This window comes from Pezoporus wallicus, unplaced genomic scaffold, assembly GCF_028554395.1.
Source record: "Pezoporus wallicus isolate ANWC-B61680 ecotype Strahan unplaced genomic scaffold, APGP_CSIRO_Pwel_v1 contig_5418, whole genome shotgun sequence".
NCBI classification, from domain to species: domain Eukaryota; kingdom Metazoa; phylum Chordata; class Aves; order Psittaciformes; family Psittacidae; genus Pezoporus; species Pezoporus wallicus.
In genome coordinates this window covers 4,538,229-4,558,375 of record NW_026640709.1, presented here as the reverse complement: position 1 = coordinate 4,558,375, position 20,147 = coordinate 4,538,229, and the positions used below count along the sequence as shown (strand labels likewise).

The following is a 20,147-nucleotide window of genomic DNA, read 5'->3' as shown; positions in this document are numbered from 1 at the left end:
ATCAGATTACACCGAAGGTGGTCAGAAGGAATTCCAGCATAATGTGTAAAGTGGAAAGACAAGAACTGGACTATCAGAACCTGAACAGTGTATTAGATATGACTTGTCTACTTGTGCAACTAGCAGATTTGTCACAGAAACAGTTCAGGCAGAATGACATAAGAAACTTCTGAACTGCAAGAGGAGATTTCTCTTTAAAGGACCTTGCTAACCAGGTGGCAAGACAAAAAGCCCAGCAAGCATGATACTAAGAAACACCACAGGTAATATCCTTATCAGGTTCCAGATTAGTCAGGGGAAGAGATGGGATTTATATGGTGAATTTATACTAAACTCTCTTACTTGGAGAAGTTAACCTTAAGTCTTAAAGAATGCAAGTGAAGTTCTAAGGGTACAGGAAGCTTTCCTGGCTATACCATCAGGAACACATCACTACCATATTCTGCAGCTCCTGTATGACACCCTACTTCAGCTACCTCTCTTGTCATTTCAGGGAGAGAGGCCTTGGCCTTACAGCAGTTCCATCTGGGACAATCTTCTAAAAACTTTCATCAAAAGTTATAGCTTGAAGTACAAAATCATACTGTGTGAAATGAAGTATCTAGTGACCTCATCTGAGGCTCAGGGACAATTCAGTTGTGCAGCATAATCTAAGAGAAAACAACTTCCATAAGACATGTACAAAGCTAGAAACTTAGTGCAGATGCCTGCCTTGGACAGCCCACCTGCTAGGATTGTAAGAATTACTGATTGTGGGGTGCTCATCTTTGTATGTTCTACACTTGGGAAGTATTTAAAGTTTACTGGAGCAAACAGACTATGGTAATGAGACAGGAAAGGATTACAGCAGAACAAAAGCAGCCCAGTGCAATTCTAAAAATAGTCCTATTACAGCAGTAACTAAGAGCCCAGATCAGATATCTGCCTCTGACTTCAAAACAGCCTTGGATTCTTCCAGATACACAAATCTCATGCTGAAAAGTCCCAGTGAACACCTTCATTTGTTCTGCTAGTATTGTGTAAGGGTTGGTGAACTCTTCTGAGGCAACTGATCTAACAATACTCACAAGATATTAGTTTTCCCTCTGCCCCTCTGACATAGGTAAACCGAGGCATTAAAACTAAGTTTGTTGCCAGAGACTGACTAAAACACAGACAGTACCTCAGTTTTTAAGTCCCAGGTGTAAAGGTGCTTCTGTACTCCTGTGCTTTGCTTTTTTGATTTATCATTTGGTTGGGGTTAGATATTTTTGTTTGGTTCATTCTGTTTCCCATGTAACACTCAAAGTCAATCTTACACCACACAAACCAAAACATCTGCAGTGTACTGCTGTTGTTCTTGTGTGCTCGGATTACATTTTCTTCAAAGCAAGGCAAAGCGAGATAGCTGTGTACGGAATATGAAGAGTATGCAAGTAAGTCAGCACCCATATTTGTTTTTTCATTTGCCCCATGAAATTCAGTATTGTTAGCAGCAGAAATAAGCAACTTTAATGTTCAGCCTTAGTTCTAAAAAGTCTTATACATAGCTCTTAGAAGTAATTTAGCCCTGCCACTGATGTTCAGAGGAAGATATTGACCACTTAATTCAGACAGATACACAGTGCAATCCGTATACTACAACCTACAAGAGAGAACTTGTCATATCTTCAAGAAATGAACTCAGAAATCATGAGTGGGATTTTTCTAGTGCAGCCAGCACTAGCTTAACTCATTGCCTCTAGACATCACTTGCCAATTATTTCACAGAATATATTATTTCAACTGAGATCAGTTAAACCAATTGCCAAATGCTCTTTAAAAATCCCTATCCCCCTTTATAAAAGACTTCAGTTTGAAATTAAATGCAGCTGCATTTTTAATTTATTTTTATCTGAGAACATAGACAGTTACATTGGATGCTCTCAATCAAGGAGAAGCAAATCAATTATATATCCGATTTGTTCAGGTATAAAGCTAACCTTTTTTCTCATAATACAGACTATTATTTAGCAGGAGATGTAGTAAATGGTAAGGCAGAATCACAGTGGGTTTACTGTTAGCAGAACGTTTGCTGTGGTCCCTAACAGAAAGGGCTTTAGTCACTGATGCTTAACTGGAGCATAAAGCAGCTGTTACCAACTCTGCAAAGGTAAGAAGTCCATAGTATGAAATGCCGTTGAGCTCACACCACCATGTGCTGTGCAGCTTAACTTTTCCGAGGAAAGAAATTTGAAATCCTTATTTAGGGACCTCAGCTCCTCCCTGTGTCATTCACTAAAGGAGCTGTCCACCTCAGAAGGTGCCTTTGGAACCACCTCCAGACTGAAACGCACCTGAAGGTCAACATACCTACTGCAGCAGGAACAAGCTGGGGAGAGCTATATGCAAATTATTTTTTTCCCTTGAAACAGGAGTCTTTGAACATACCCATGTCTCCACCTACATAGAATCCAAATCCTTAAATGTAAGTGCCAAAGTGCTTTCCCAATAAATAAATGTAAAAAATTCTTCCAAAGTACAGAAGACACAGAACCCTCTCTCAATACACTTGTCATGGAAAGGCAGGTGGTTACAGCACCTTTTTGGGATCAGAAAGATGCAAGTGGGAGTCCAAGCCGATGGGCACTATTAGCAGTCTCCATTTTCATCTGTCACAGTCATTGTGACAAAAACAGAACTCAAACTTCCTGGGACAGGAAGTGAGAATATGAAAGAGCATCACAGTACTATTTCAGGTATGTCCTCAGTCAATCTAAATCTATCCTTCATATAAAGGAGAAAACCAAATACATATTAATGTACTTACCAACATGCAATTGTACAAGAGGGACAGTAATTCACTCTCCTCCCATATGTGTTCTATAAAGAAAAAAGTTGCTATCACTGCACTTCAAGTAGAGATTGATTGATTCACCATATGTAGGTTTGCTTTTAAAGTAACATATAGTTGAAACCCCAGAGAGAAGTTCTGGATCCTAGCCAGGAAAAAGCCTGAACAAGATGACAAGGTGATGGTGGTACAACTAAGGTGCTCCAGGGTACAGGCAGCAGCAGAACTTCAGGCTTGGGGGTAATTCTGGGGTCAAAAGCTAAGGTCATGTTTGCCCCAAACACCTGGGAAATGAGCTGCTGGAACCAGGATCTGCAGGAATGGTGTTCCGAGTTTAGACATCTAAATTAATTCCTTTTGGATGTGACCTCTAAGATTAGAGTAACAGAGACACAAGATAAAAGCTAACAAAAGAGAAGACAAATAGACTGACTTTTCATCTCGCTAGCAATATAGAGAAGCCTTTTCTTCACATGCTCAGCTACCTAACGTTTCTGATAAAACAGATGTTTTTGTAACCAGAATATATTTTTTCCAGTATAAAAATTAAGTGGAAGGACTCAAAGTTTAAGGGATCTTTACTTGACTCTCAGCAGGACGTCCTTTTTTTATAGGTTTCTTCAATGGCACAGCCCAGTTAAACTCGTTTATAAATCTTATTCTGGAGGAGCTTAGCACAAAAGTAGCATCCAAAAAAAAAAAGAATGAGAGAAAGATAGCTTGTCTTTGTGTTTCATACAAAATTGTCCTAAACACCGGTATCAAATTTTCACCAGGTAGAGAATGACTTTCATGTTCATGTTTACCTCAATCTTCTGTCCATATCCTTTTAGTTGATGCCGATAAATATAATTACACACTTCCAAGTTTTCCTGCTTCTGGGATGTTAAACCAAATATTATCTGTTATCTCTTGCCAGATATTTTTGTGTTCAAACTGTGAAGTAAATAATCTACTGATTTGGCATAGCCTGAGTTCACAAAGAAAGTTCATCCAGAAAGTGCCACACACACCAAAAATTAAGCTAGTAAAAATATTTATGTACTCAGAAATGGGGGAGCTTTGTATCAAGTAGATCTCCATGACAGCCAATGGGGCCAGAAGTACCCTTTTATAGAGCAGCCCATTTTCTTTAGTATTTGAAGGATCTTGAGTCTTAGCTTCTACTGTTCTGTGCATTTTCTTTTCAGTCTTACAACCTCTCTAGCCTCCATACACTGAGATGTGGCCAGCTGCAAACTATATGGTGTTGAACACCCAATTCTCTGATTTATCACCATAGCTCATTACACAAGCAGGCCTTGCTGATTTAACAAACAGACATTAAGATCACAGTGGATCCTGCGTAGCATTTTCGGAGTACACCAGAAGGCTGAACAGAACTCGCTCAGACACAAACAATTCTTGTACGATATAACAGGAATAGCAGAAAAACGACATTCACTACATGAAAAAAAACTAAAGACAAAGAAAAAATACCCAACCAACCAGTGTAAGCTTGAAAACACTTGCCTCATTCTTCTGTGATTTGAGAAATGAAGTCTAGCACAGCAAAACAAAAATCAGAACTACATTTAATCTGTGAACAGCTCTTTTGATGAAATCTGTCATGTTTCTGGCTTCTTTTTTTCCTTGTGAAAAGAGCAAAAATGTTATTTTTCTTAAAGAATTTCCAAATGTTTTATCTTTAATAATGTTTCTGTATGAGATAGTTCATCACCGCAGGCACTGTCTTGTTTGTTAATTCTTCCATTGTCAAAACAACATAACCAATATTTTATGACATTATAAATCTTGGACATCAGTCATAATATACAGATTTGCCATTATGTATGGGGTTGTCTATTCCGATATGTTTGAAAAGCCAGTCATGGCTGGTTATACATTAATCTGTTGCTATGAGCAGCATAATATTCTATATTGAAGCAGTCAACCTACTAATGGCATATGAATTTTTCAGTTGCTTTTGTTACTGTTTGTGGTTTTCCAGATGGTAAGAAATTAATCGCTTAGATTAAATATTTTTTAATGCTTTTTCTGCGAGTTCTATATTTGATGCAAGATTTGGCAAGTCCTCTGAAGTCTAGCCTCTTAAAGATACAGCCTTCCATCCAAAAAAGCTCAGGATCCCTATTCCTATGCTACTAAAATGCAAACAAGGAATAGAAATTTAGAGAGGAGAATCAAAATAGGACATAACAGAAGTGATTCATAGTTCAATTTCATACAAAAGTGGTAAGCAAAATGTCACCTCACTAAGCCTTCAAAAGATCCAGTTCAGTAAATATGGCTCTTTCAGACCATTTTACAAAGATTCATCCATCAGCTGTCATTCTTCAGCAGAAGACACAAAGAAAGATTCAGGGCTGCCAGCACCCGATATACATATTTAAGAGACCTCTGTGCCTTTTTTTTGAGATAACTTGAAGAAAGAGCACAAAACAAAACCAGGAATACCAAAGTGCTTTGGGTGCCTTTTATTTTGATTTTTGGGTTCTTAATGCTGACATTTTTGAACTTGACTGGGGAAAGTAGAGAGGAGACCACGCAAGTCATTTCTGCATCTGTGGGTATTATGTGATCATTTAAAACCTCTAAATAAATAAAAATCCATGGATCCCATTTGTTCTGTTGCACAATTTGAGCAGGTCTAACACTGCAGAACCCAACGCAGCTACAGTAGCAAATCACCGGAAATCTGAAAAGCTCAGTGTTACAAATGACAGGCTTTTTATGCTACAAATCAGCATGTCATCTCCTGCAAATTTTTAAGGAGATGGAGAAAAAGGAAGTGAAGAGGAAAAGGCAAGGGGCTTAAGGTCTTAAGAATCAATGACCAAAGAGGCAATAGATCGCAGTGAGTATCTGTTTGGAATTGTGCAGTCCTATGTACCATGTTCTTAAACTCTAGTGGGACAAACATGAGCTTGGGACAAACATCAGCTCCCCAGAGTATGTGCTTAAACTGCCTGGAGAAACCCTCACTTGGTCAGAGATCACAACTAGGCTGACTTGCTGACTTCTGTATTTCAAACTTCTGAAAATAACCAAAAGGAGGAATCTGCTTTAGGAAAAGCCACAAGAGCACAGCCAGCTCACTAGGAACATTATCAGGTAAACCACAATTAGCTGGTACAGACTGAACCTTGCAAGCCTCCTTCAGCAGCCAGCCACCCACCCCCAGCTGACATAGCGCATAAAAAACAGAGCACACACGTGCTGTAGCCATCCTTCTCACTCTGAAAGTATTAAGAGGGTCCTGGAATATTTTCACAGGTGGGGTTTCATCACTCTAGAAATTGTTTTATTTCCCCACTGTTCTGTGGGTAAGATGCTTTCCCAGGGCACTGAAGATCTTCTCTAGGCAGGAGATCGCTAACCTGCAAGCTGTGCAGCCAGGCAATCCGAGGCTAGTCTACAAAGTCAGGCAGGGTGTTCCAGCAGTGCCAAGAGGAACACAGCACTCACAAACCTCAGCCCTCTAGGCAGCCTTTGGACATTTGTTTACCTCTCAGTTTTCTCTCCCATTTGTATAGCTGATCAAGACAATGAAATATTGCAGGTTAAACTTAGAAGCAAGAACTGGATTCTTTGTTTCAGGTTTTGTTTTGATCTTAAGTAAATACTGCATTCCTTTCTTCCTCTAGTTCCCAATTATTGCCAGTCAAGAATGTTCCTTCATTTGAAGTGATTCACAGTTTTGGAAGAACATATCACTGCAGAGATCCGAACACATATAGTTATGTTTCCTTGCTACCGTGCACCACACCAATGGAAGGTCCTTGTTTTGCAGATGTTGCCATCCCTGACATTATATACATTTGGAAGGTATCTTCAGTTACCAGTACAGTATTTGTGGTGAAAAAGAAAGCACTAGTCAACCTTAAAAAAAAAAAAAAAGAAGAAATGAAGAAAGAGAAAACTAATGTTCACCACATGCACTGCCTTGAGAATTCAGATGAACTTTCTGTGCTTTTCTTTTGCTTTGGAAAAATGTGTAACCCATGACTTCAAATCATTTGCAAACTCCCCTGTTTTCATTTATTAACATAGGCTGACTACATGAGAGTACTATTTTAACCTTAAACTGGAATACTAATAAAATCCCTACACAATACCAGATATGTTTCATTTCAGCTTTCATTGTGTTATTATTTCAGTGGATCCCAAAAACATCTGATTGAAGTTACCTTAAAAGTTCTGCATTTCAATTAGGCACAGAACCAAATAAACTCCAGTGATCACAGTAAACTTGAACTTCTGGAAATTCAGATCTAAATCCAGGCTTTGCAGCTGTATTCCATCCCAAGTTTAAATGTGACTCAGAATCAGAGTGTTGTGGCTGCACACACAGTTTACAGGAAACATCTAATTCAACATTTTTTGTAGGTATTCCATCAAATTTCTGCCCAACTCTTCATACCAATACCTAAATTCAGACTTTTGCTTTCTTCCTGAACTGGCTAAAGCCTTAGCACACACATCAATTCACTACAGAATAAACATCATGGCACTGACTTGAATCCAAAACTCTCTGAACAACTGCTCCACATCTAAGTAATTGCACCAGCAGTAGTTGAGTCGTCTCCTTGTTTATATGGGGGAAAAGGGTAGCTGGAATCACAGCCAATGACTTTATCATACAACATGAAAAGCCTTTGGGCTATCTTCTCAGCTGGGATAAGTAAGCAGAACTCTATTGCTTTCTGGGTGAATGAGATTATAATTCAAATCAGAAGCATGGTGTTTGTTTATACCATAACAAAGTATCACAGAAGTGTATATCATAAGCCTTTAAGCACTGAGCTGAAGGTTCACAAAACCCATGAGTCTGAGCTTAGGTTTCAGCCACTCCACTGAAATTACGCTTATTTATTTCAGGATAGCAGTGCTGATGTGCACCAGCTGAGAATCTGGTGCTTCAACTCCTAGATGACAGCAGAAACCAACTACACGGGGAGAGAATCAGCTTGAGTGCAGAGCTGTACCCCTGATAAATGGGTACCAGCCATTTCTTACACAGCCAGGCCTGTTTCTTCCAAAAGCAAAATTAGGGAATTAATAAACACACAGAATAACACAAAGGATGTATTTCCTTAAGGAAATTCAAATGTGTATACTATGCTTCTCATTCCAGTACAAAGGATTTTGATCTTGAGTAACACTTAACCAGTTATTCATTTTATGTGCCTACAGCCCTTGTGATTCAAAACAAACTCCCATATAGAATGCCTTTCAGAACAAGCTATCCATTCAGTTAACTCAACGGCCTATGCTCAGCTAAAAAAAACTAAACCTCTCTTCCATGCACCAAAAAGAAAAAAAAAAAAAAAAAAAAAACCAAAACAAACACCCAAACCAGCCAGCAGAAATAAACTCAAAGGGCAGTTTCTTCTGGTAACACATCCACACTGCCCTTCCCAGTGGGAGATAACACAGTATGTAACATTGCTGTGTTGCACAATAATTATGTAAGAGAAATCACATGTGGCATAAACAGAATCTGTAACAAAGAGTAGCAGTATCTGTTCAAATAAACCACTGGTTATGTCAAAACTAATAACTTGTTTACTGTAGTGGACTCAGTAAGTTAACAAGTCCTATGAGCCTAATGACTTCATTATCTAATCCTCCCTCTTTTGCTCTTCATTGAGGCTGGAGCTTTTTTTTTCTTTCCAGGAATCATTAGGCTTATGTGAGCCAAACATATTGTTATTTGCTACTTTCTGCATGACCATTTTGGCATTCTTATGAGAGAAGACGGTGATTGTTCTGTCTAAATATTGGGGGGGAGGGGGGATTATCACTGACGTGGGAAGTTATTAGGTTTGATGCAATATAGAGAACATTCACAGTCAGAAAACAGCATCTTTCATTTTTAGGAATGAAGGTAATTGTGCTTTGTGACAGTGCACATCCTTAAGATGTTATGTATCATTGCGTACTTAGAAAAGCAGTACACTTTTCATTGATCTTTCAATTTCATTTTGATTTAAAATGCAGATCTTTCCCTCCATTGAAATCTTAGCATTTTTATTTTAAAAATGCATCGGAAAAAAATCCATTTCAGACATATGCAGCACCATAAATTACTTCTTGTGGTTGAAACAGTATTCGCTTATGTCATGGGTTGAACATCCTCCTTTATTAGAATGCTATTTATTGCCACCAGCTGCAGTGCTTAGCAAGGAAAGTTCTTGATACCAGCAATTGCTTTTCAGCACCAATGCTTCCGGCTGCTAATGGGGGCTTCTATTGCCAAATGCAGCCACCCCTCTTAAACTGTTCCTTCTGGTTCACAGACAGCTCCTGTCATTGTTACCCTGTGCAGGAGCTGGGGGAAAGAGACTGGATTTGAATCCACTGCTATGTAATCTCCTCAGCTAAAATCTCCTGTAACTTTAAAAGTCCTTGACAAATACCACTAGCTTGAATGCTGTCAAATGTGTTCAGGAAATCTACCCATCGTTAATGAACTTCCTTCAAAATTAAGAAGCAAGTTCAGCTTGTGAGCAAAGGACTTTTACATCACTAATCTCAGATCCAGAAAAAAGCAACAGGACTTATGTATGCATCAGCTACATAGTCACTGGTTTCTTAAATTTTAGAGCAGGGAGAAACCAGACAAAGGTAATTACTCTTCCTCTGTTAAGGGCTATTATTACTCCTGTACTAAGAGCGCTGCTATTTTATTATTTTTTTTTTTGCCTATGGCATCCAGGAAGAGTATAAAACTGGCAGTGTCAACAGATGTCCTACTGAAGACCGTGTACCTTACACAGCAAACCTTCAAAGCAGTAGCATGTGTACTGCTCCTGTGTATGCAAATCCTGTTATTTCACTGATATCATTTGCACACATGCCTTCTTCACAGCTGAACCCTTGAAAAGCCATTGCATATAATTGGGCTCCACTAAGCAACAGAGGCAATCAGTGACAGGAGGAGACTGAACTCTTTTAACATGGGAAGAATTCCTTTCCTCCCTCAGAAGAGAAACACCCAGTAGGTCAAAGAGGAAGGTTTCTCTGCAGTATAGCACAGACAAGCCTGTCATACAGATGCCTGAACCACTGGAATCTAAGACTGAAAAAAAAAAAAAAGTGGAAAAAAAAAAAGAAAAAAGACAAATCCTGAGCCTTCATGAAAACAATTCATTAAATAATAAGCAAATATACAAATTTTTATCTATATGAATGCTTAAAAAGCCTAAAGCCTTCAAGCTAGGGTCTTTGCAGAGGCTCTGCCACACAAGGCAACTATCTGGCAAGCATTCTGAAAGGTTTTTTTACTCACTGTGAATACTTATAAAAGTAGGTGTCCTGTTTATCCTACAGACAGATTACAAAAAAAATAATCATTCCTCTGCCCATAATGAAATTCTTTTACAGATTCAGGAAGTACAAGAGACATCTGAAAGTTAGAGTTATTTATGGGTCAAAATACAATTTACTATTTCTTATCTTGTCCCTGCAAATAATCCAAAAGTTAGCAAATTACTTTCGCCTTCATATCTTTAAACTGAAGTATATGTTTCCTCTAAATGACTCATAAACTGGCACAACAGTTTGACTGTGTTATGTGTGAATGAGCATGAAATACTTTCATGAAAATTACTATTTTCTTTGAATCTATATTTTCCTTGGGCCAAAGTCTGGGTTGTACTCTGCCCTGCACGCAACATTCTAATGTAAAGCCAGTATCTACTTCCCTACACTGGAGGAAATCTGCTTCATTACACTGATCCCATTCTAGCCTTTTCTTTGGGAATTACAAGACAAGAGATATGATAATGTAATGTCATGAAGAACGGGTCCCTTAAACAGCTCCTCTCGTCTCTTCCAGCTGGACTTTGGCCAATTCAAATGGATGAGTGAGGGCCAACAGACATATTAGTGCAACCCTGTATTTAAAGCTAAATTATCCCCGAATGACCCTCGAGTCACTTTATGGGTGCAGAGACTAATGTACAATAGAGTCCAAAAAGGCTCCAAAGCCTAGCTCTGGAAATGCCTTCACACAAGTCACTCGGGGAATACAGGGAGAGGAAGGGGTAAAATGTACATGTGCTCATTTTCTGTGTTTGTGCAAATGTCCTATTTTGTGATTTTTTTTGTTTGTTTTTCATTTCTTCCACCCATTTGTGACTAAAAAAAAAAAAACCCCTCTGAGTTCCCATTATACCAACAGTCTGCTGATTCTAATTCTTACTGCTGTTTAGAACAGTAATTTATCTCTGCAGACAACGTGTCCCCAGGGAGCTCAGTAGTTCAGCAGTATAACTCTGCCTCGTCTCTGCAGATGCAAGAAATATCAGGTTGCGTGGCACATAAGCATCCTCCATGTTAGTAATGGTGAATAGTAGCCCTCTTAGCTCCCCTTCTCTATGAGTCTTCCTGCACGAACACATCCTCGATTTCCTCATAAATTAATTTCTGTGCTGTGGAATAAGAAAGAGAAGCAAGCCAGCAGAAAGAATATACATAGGAGCATTCATTCCTTATTCCTTTCCTGGGCCTGGGGTCTTAAAAGAATGAGCAGAATTGGAGTCCAAAATTCAAATCACACAAACTGTCTGTTTAATTGGCTGCCAGGTTACCTGGCAGTAGTCTATGCAGGATGTTACTCCTGGTTTGCACAAAAGTTGCTTTGCTGTAAGTTCTGGGCAATTTTTGTAATTCTTCCTTGGTGTAGAGCAAACTTCTCATTATTTGATCAGGTTTGGGCTTTTCCCCCAACATCCCTGCTCAATATAAGGTTTCATTGTCACTGCTTTAATTTTCATCTTGCTTCACAATTATCAAGTTGGCTTAATTTAAGCTACAACAGAAACTTGATAGGCTTTAATCAGTTCTCCTGATTCTCCCCAAAATTTAATTTCAGAAACAGCTCAGTTTTTCAGAACAAGTTAATTATAAAGCACTAGCCCACCAAAAACTTTTGAGTAACAAAAAGAGGCATGCAGATGCACCAACATCCTCAGTTTATATAAATATCTTTTTTCTTTCACACAAGTAGAACCATTAATGACATTTTTAGGCCTAAGTCTCTTAAATGCATCTTGAATTAAAAATTTTCAAGAAAAAAAAACAAAACAAAACATGTAGCCTAGAGGAGAGAGCAAGTAACTATTACAACAGGGAAGAGGGACTGAGGAGGGTGATGGAATAAAAGGGAAATGATTTTAGCACGTTTTACTGCAATTTCAATAAGTTTAGTTATGATCATAAAAATTATGATAAGGGGAGCTTTCTGTTTTCTGGTCACTAATCTTACTTGCTTTCTTACAGAGGAGTTCACAATTATACACATCTTTCCTTTCCATGTAACACCATTTCCCGTATAATCATACTGCTTTAGTGTTTTATTATTCAAGGCTGCTACTTTGCATTAGAGTAGGTAGCTGTTAAACACTGGGACAAGATTCTGGTAAGGTAATGCAGGTGGCCAGGTAGCGATTTCTATGCCAGTACCTGAGAGTCAGGCAGCAATAAAGCCTCCAGAATAGTCAACTTACAAGCCAAACTTCCTTGATCACCTAATTAAATGCAAGCAAGAGAGGTTTAGAAGATGCTTCCCCATATGCAACTGGTCAGTCTGGCAAGCAGGACCACCTTTCTTCATTTGCTCCTTTAAACACAATTATTCCCACCAGCAGCAATAATCAAGGGCAGCACCTGGCCACTGTTTGAGAAAATGACGGTCCCATTGCCACCATCAGATATTTAAATGAAATCCTTGTAACAACCACACTATCAGTTTGCATATTGAACAGTATGCATCTCTGAAGCAGTGATGCTTTCATCTACCTTATACAGATCATTTCTATGCTGGTGTTTCCAAAACAGAGAAGTAGGGCAAACTTTTCAAACCTGGCTGCCTGAAGCAATCTATCTATCCGCTTATCTGAGAAGCTTACCTGAGCAACCTAGTTTTTCAATGCAAGCCTCCCATTAAGTCACTATCAGAGACTTCCCAGAATCTTTTGCAGTGGCCTATATTTAGCAAATCTATAACTAGCCCTAAAAATGAAGCACAGGGGCAATTTAAAACCAGTGGCCAGATTTTCAACAGTAACACAGAAGGATGTACTTCAGGTTCTGTTTTCCTAAATTCAGAGATTAGAAAGGTTAGGTTTCATAAGTGCTGAGCATGTAGTACTTTGAAAAGTATTAAGCATTATCTCGGCGCTTTAACAATCAAAAAGACACACTGATGCAAAACGAATTCCTGCTTACTGTAACTACCTTTGATCAGCTCACCTTGGGATGGCAAGCTGGTTCAGCTGCTTTGTGACAGGCACATGAATGTGGCAGACCAACCAGAGTCACATGCTGTTGAAACCTCATGGCTACAGACATATTAAGAAAGGCAAGAGCAGTCCAAGGCTCAAGTTACCCCAGTAAAACCATATAATATCCAGGTAGCACCTATTCTGTCACACTACGGAACCCAAAATAAAATTTCTACCCATCGGAACAACTAAACTCCCATATTTAAGCAATCTGGACAACTGCCTGAGTGGATGATATGTCAGCTTTAGAAGAAAATAATTCTGTAAAGTTCATTTTGCAGAGAACAGAGAAAAAAAATAAAAAGTAAAAAAAAACCCACACAAATCATGAAAAAGCACAGCTGGTGGAACTTTAGAAGAAAACACAGCTTTCCTATCTCTATGAAAGACCCAAATAAATAAGGGCAAGAGATAAATCCAGGCACTACTTCAGGAACTGCAAGAAGATTTTGCCAGGGAAATGTGTAGATGTTTTATTTGGATGCAGCTGGAAACTGAAAATTAAATGCATGCAATAATACAACAGAGCATGTGAGTACTCTTTGGGACTGTAAACTTATCTACTGAAAAACTTCTGTTCAAAAGCATTCCACAAAAATAGACTACAGCATCAAAGGGAGAACACTGCGTAGAATTTAATGTGAAGAAGGATAAGTCAGTGTTAATGGGAAAGAGAGACCATATTACAGATGCTGGTAGCCAAAACCAACAAGCTTGCTTTCACTAGATCTCAAAGAATAATTTTTATTTTAAGTACTAGAATTATAGAAAGTCACAAAAAAAGTGAGACTTCCAGGGCTGGAAGTGAGAACATATTTCATCTCCAGCCAGAATACCAAGTCCATTCCAAGGTTGAGTGACTAGAAGTCTTCCATCATCTCAAACACTTTTTTTCCATTTGCTTTCCCTCCTATTTTCAAAATGAGTGAGCAAGTATCGTCCATGTAACTCCAAGCACTGGATATACACATTTATTAATTTCATAAATATATAATTCAATGCTCTCTAAAGAACTATGTTTAATGCACACCACACTGCTGAAGTAAATCAAGTGTAATTTCAATTAAAGCTTAACATTTTAATTCTACATTTCTAATATTCCAATACTCTTCTGGGAAAGAAAATGAAAGGAAAAATGTTTTTACGATTTCTTCACGTGCTATTCCCATATTCTAATAGTCAAATAACATTATAATTGTTATTTTGAGAATATTACTATACTGCAAGAAAAGTACAGCAGATATTAAAGATTAACCTGATCTTCTGTTAGCTAAACCAGAAACACTGTTAGATGTAGCACTTAATAATAGAAATATAAGATTTTATGACTTGTGACAAACTTGTGCTAGGTTTTTATTTAAACAAAAGGATTTGTTAGCCATTCTGGGAATACAAATAGTTCTTTAGAAAGCAAAGCACCATTGGTGAACTTGAGAATGTCTATTAACAATCATAACCTGGAAGCAGTCACCAAATAACCATGGCCACAGAAGAAAGCTCTGTGTACAGTGCCCACCAGGCTCTATTAGAACTGAAAATCACAAGCCACAATCTGGTTCCTAATTTACTGTTTCTACAAACTTTAGGAAAAAGAAAGAGCTGAAGGTATTAATGAAATAGAGCAATATGCTGCAAGTCAACCTTTTCAATAGGATATCTTAATTCAAAGATACAAGGAACACAACAACAGCAAAACAAGTATATTTTCAGCACACAAATTTATGCTTTAAGCCAAGTAAGAAACAGAGAAGGCCTTTTAATTTGCCCCACAGAAATATTGCCTTGCCTTTACCTGATCTGGTGAACACTCCAAATGTTGTATCATACCATACACAAGTACTCCAGCAGTTAAGAGACTTCCTTGAGCCCAGACAACCTCTCTGGCATGTTGCTAGAGGAGCTTATCCAAACAGCTTAGCCAAGGCTGAAGCAGGGACACCGCTTGAGATTTCTTTGTACAAGCACAAGCAAATCAGTGGCCTCACACCAAAGCACATGAGTGCTCCAGCCAAAACCCAGAACACAGCTGATGGGTGTTTTGCATCCTGCAGGACATGCTCACCTCAGAGCAGAAAGCCAGCTGACAGCCGCCTGGCAGCAGGAAGCCTGGGTGAGATTTTCTGTTGACCTTTAAAGCCAATTGGCAGCTGCACTTCCAGGTTATTTATTGCTGCTGTAGGGAGAAATAAGGTCTCCTTGGAAAGGTCCCTCTCAGTCAGAGCTAAAGATTGCATGTGTATCAGCCATCTGCTGAGAGCTGCAGACAGTCATGTGTTAATTGCCTGCCCTGATATTACTGGAGTGAGGTTGCCCTCTGTTAGCATTTTATAGACTCAGGCCCAAAGGCTGCTGCAATAGTTAAGAATAAACAGAGCCCCTTAGCAAAGCCCTATTCAGCCAGAGCAAAGAGCCATTTAGCCAAGCCTCGCTCTAAGTGTATAATAGAGTATATTTGGGGAAAAATAGGAGAAGCACCTGATAAAACTTGTTCCAGTATGGCCCTTCCAGCTTTCTGCAGCTTAGGAACATCCTGAACCAGGAAGAATAGACTCTTCTCCATGCTTGCATCTTTAAGGTTAAGAAGCAGCAGGTAGCAGACCTGCTTTCAATAATACCAATGCACAGGCTTGCATCTACCTGCTGCTGTGAACCTGGCAACTATTTACAGTCTTTTAGAAGGATGAGTGAACCTATTGCCAATATGTGCTAGAAGAGTGTGTGATAAATGCAAAGGAAAATTTAACGTTTTGATCTAGATTGTTAGAGAAAACAGTACTTCATCCATCAAATTTACATCTGTCTTATCTGGGTATTTATTGCTATAGTTCTGTGCTATGTAAGTAGAACAACAAAGGCAGTGGTAGTAGTCCTAGGAGCTTTGCAATAAGCTTCCACTGTGTCTGTATGTGCATAGGTGTTGCTTAGCACAGAAGAAGTTTTACTGCCATGTAACTCCAGCTAGTCCTAAGCATCAATCAGGCATGGCAGGTTACTACATAGGATCAGGTTGCTCTTGCTAGGGCATGTTTCCATGAGCATCAGGAGGTTCACCATTGCTGAAAGAACAAAATTACTAGAATCAGGCTGCAGTGGGTGACAGTGCAGCCTGCTGTCCTCTCTGGTACTCCATGGTATGTGCTTGGTTTCTTACAATATCTTCATATGAGTATTAAGTTCACTTTTTTTTTTTAAATCACCTAAAATCACTTAGTAACACTCTGTTACATCCTATTAGAAAGGAAAACCCTCGTATTTAACTGTGAATAGCTAGGATGTTAATTTCAAATTTCCTTATTGTACATATCACATTATTTTTTCAATTAAACTGATTCAGTGTTGGAATACAGCATAACTGTGCTTCCTTGAGTACTCTCATAGACAGCTGAACATCTGGAGGTAAAAAAATAGCCAACAACAGAAAATAAGAAATGCCACACAGGTTCTTCATATCAAGCTGAACAAAATTCCATAGTCCCTACACGCTGCTTGAAAGTGGATATACAATATCTCCAAGAAAGGAGCCTTAGAACTTGAGACTATCAAGATAGAACAAGCGGTTCTAACTATGAAAATGTGTAAGTATATTCAGGGGGAATTCTAGGTTGCCATCGCTGCCATCTGCAAGAACCCTCTTCTGGGTTCCAACTTCTGCTGCTGTTAGTGTAAAGTGAGTATTACATTTTTGCTGCTATTTACACTGTATGCATCTCAAAGGTTTGCTTATTCTTAATTAAGATTAGATTGATGAAATTCCTCTTCAGAATTTTTAGTGTCTTCAAAAAACTTTCTGTTTTCATGAAGAGGCCTCCACTAGGACAGAAGTGGGAAAGAGTGTAGGGAACACAGGGAAGCAGGGAGAAAGAAAACAAAAAGGAGCTATCAGATTAGCCTCCATGTCCTACCAGCTTAAAGGCAGCGGAGCAAGTTACATTAGATTTTTACATATTTTACTTATAAAGTAAAGCTGCCTCAAGCACTGTTGATCTTGCTCAGCACATCACAGTGTCTCAATGACCTTGGCTGAATTGCAAGGGTGAAGTTTTTACACTGATGAACTGTTTCAGAAGGAAACAGAAGTCATGAGTGAGCATTTTTGTACTGCCAAACACCGTTCTGTCCCTTCTCATCTTCCTCTCTTAATGGGGATTGTTAGCATAATCATACTGACCACTGTTACTTCCTACGCATTTATCTATATGTAAGTGACTGTATATAAATGTAAATAAACCTGAGGTTTGCTCTTACCTGAATTGGCCTTGGGATTGTCTTTGGAATCAAAATAGCATGTGATCAAAATAGGAGTTTGTTTCTTTCTTAAAAGTTCCCTGCAGAATCGCCATGGTGCCACAGCCAGTGTACAGTTTTCACACACCTCTCACATACTTAGTACATTTTGTCTGTCTCACTGTATTTTGTGTACATTAATGAATTAAGTTTCAAGAAGGAACCATGTGAAGACTGTAATGATTAGTGTCATTTAAGGGACAATTTGAGTAAAAAGAGGCTAATGATGTAACCAAGTTTATCCAAGTGTCAGTGGCAAAACAAGACATACATAAAACCTTGAGCTCTAACTCACAGGTGATCACTCAGATCACAAGCTCCTCGCTGCCATTTCAGAAATGCCACCTATCATTACACAGTTTCTGTGATATATTTAGGCATATGTTCAATTAAATTAAACACTTTCATGCTGGTTTCAATCCTGTTATTTAATTTCTAAGATTCAAACCAAGCACTTACCCTTCTCTTCTGAAAATGCATATAAGCATCAGTATCTGAAGATGCATGCAAGAAATTATTAACTCAAGTAGCAGCAGAAAAATATGAATGCAGGACAGAACACCAGTTTGCAATTATTCCCATACATCCAGATGTTTCTATGCCCCACACACTAATTGTGACAAAATTCTGAGAGTATATGGCGAAATTTTGCTGTGATGTGAAATGAAATTGTTTGCACTTTTATGTCAAAGCTAAACTAAGTTTAGGTAACACCCCCTCACCACTACAGCAGCTTTCTGGAATGAAGAGAACCCATGGCAAAAGAAGCAAATAGGTGTTAAAGGAGGTGTACCTAGGGAGCAGCATTGTGTTATGGTCAGCTTCTCTAGTGACCATTGTCCAATTAATGGATTGTTTGTGCTGTTGTATCCATGAAAGAAAGGTGTTGGTTCAACTAGCTGTGTAACTCTGCTCTCGCTCTTCAAATTCCACAGCTTGAAAGGCAGTTGGCCCACTGGGTATAAAAATACAGCACATGGTTCAGTTTATTCTTTTAATTTAGATTAAAAGACTCGGGAGATGTATTATCTCCCTGGCTAGAGGCACAGTGACTGATGAGAACAAATTACTTGGTATCCTTAAAGATCCTCTGCACGTGGGGTACAGTTACCATCCTTTGGCTGCCAGGAAAGAAAGGAGGGCTTTGGTTCCTGGACTCAGGGCAATGCCAGCAGCATGTATGAATGATGGGACGATTTGGTGGAGCCCTGCTTCATACCAGTTCTTCAGAACTTCTTACTTGGTTCACATGCACTTTTCAGCAGAGTTATCTTTAGTCCCCAAGATGAGAAGCATGTGTAAGTGTAGAGGGAAATGTGTACATTCTTTCCAGCCCTCTGTTGGACAGAGCCCAAATTCCTTGGTGTAGGAGGGCTATGAGGTTCAGGACTGGAAGAAAGGGTTCTGGCAGACACAGCCAACTGGAGAGTGATCTGCATACAAAGTTCCTTCCAAAGATGAATCAGGGTGAAATGATTTTACATGTTCTTTCATTGTCCTTCCCACCTTGTAAACATTTCTAAAGCCTGTCTGTAAGCCTTGCATAAAGAAGTGCTAATATCCATATGTCAGTACTGGAAATGATTTCTCCCACACCTAAAGAGCCAAGTTCACCCTGTATGTAATTCCACTGACTTTAATAACTTCTCAGGAGGAAGGATAGCAGCCCCGTAAGGCTACCCAAAAGCTGCAGATTCTGCTGAAAACAGCTGCCTGCCTTGTGAGAAGAATGAATCACCACAGACCGCAGCTGCTCAGGCCTTTGCAATAGACTCCTCATCACTTCTGTATGCAATTCTGCCTGTGAATCTTTAAATTATCTGGACACCAGCTGCTTGAAAGTCTTGAAAGACCCATTATAGGAGATAAGGGCAACAGAGCAGCCCTTGCTCTCAGTTCTCAAATGTGTACCTGTGCTGTAGTTGTATTTATCCTGCCGCAAAGGATTTCTTGGTTAGCTGCAACATCCAGAAAAGATTTTTATTCTTTCTGATATGTTTCTTGATTTTCAGAAAGGACGAATGAGTATTCACCTTTCTTTGCTCTGTCAGTCACAAACAAGTAGAATGTAGGTCAGGGTGAACCAATGCACCTAGAGGTATTAAATTGCTTCAATGTCTGGTCAGTAAATCTTGATCCTATGGTCACAGAATGCTGAATTCCAGCTTTACAAATAAAAAAGGGCCAGCAGGGAGCTTCAGAGAAGCTAGGGGGAAAATTTTCATAGGATCATGGAGAAATGTTATTTAACAAATTCTCTTCTATTACAATGACTCTGTGACCCTGGTGGTGCCTTCCAGTCTTATGTTCCTATAAATAGGTTGCTTAAGAACTAATTCCTCCTGACAATCTGACAGAGCTTCAGCTCACAATAGAGCATGTCACTGGTTAGTTTATCTTGTGGCTAACCTTAGCATTTGATTTTTGTTTTCTGGTACTTTGTTATTCTGAACAGCAAGATACTGTTATTAACATTACCTGTTGAGAATTTTTACTTAGTGAGTAAATAAACTTCCAGCTCCTTCAACAACAGATGCTCTAAATTAAAAGATCTGAAAGTCAAATTCCTATTCTTTAAGCAAATGGTGCATTCTAGGATCCCAAATTATGAATATAATTATAAATCTGTACAAAGTCCAGTTAAAAGAATCTGCCTGGGACAGAAGTTCAGCCTGACAAGAAGTGCAACATCAGACATTGCAATTAGTCTTTAAAAACTAGCAGGAAAAAGGTCTTCAGAATGAATGAAGATTACTTAC

General features: G+C 38.9%; 1 long non-coding RNA gene across 2 annotated transcripts in view; it reads right to left on the bottom strand.

Moving 5' to 3' along the window:
• Positions 1–20,147, bottom strand: part of LOC130605059 (uncharacterized) — a 38,885-nt gene that overhangs the window by 7,264 nt on the left and 11,474 nt on the right. The window contains exon 1 of one of the 2 annotated variants that reach the window (XR_008973602.1): positions 15,167–15,457. The exons of the other annotated variant lie outside the window; for it this stretch is intronic. This is a non-coding gene — a long non-coding RNA (uncharacterized LOC130605059). Of the gene's footprint in view, positions 1–15,166; positions 15,458–20,147 lie in introns of those variants that run through there. 2 annotated transcript variants of the gene reach the window in all.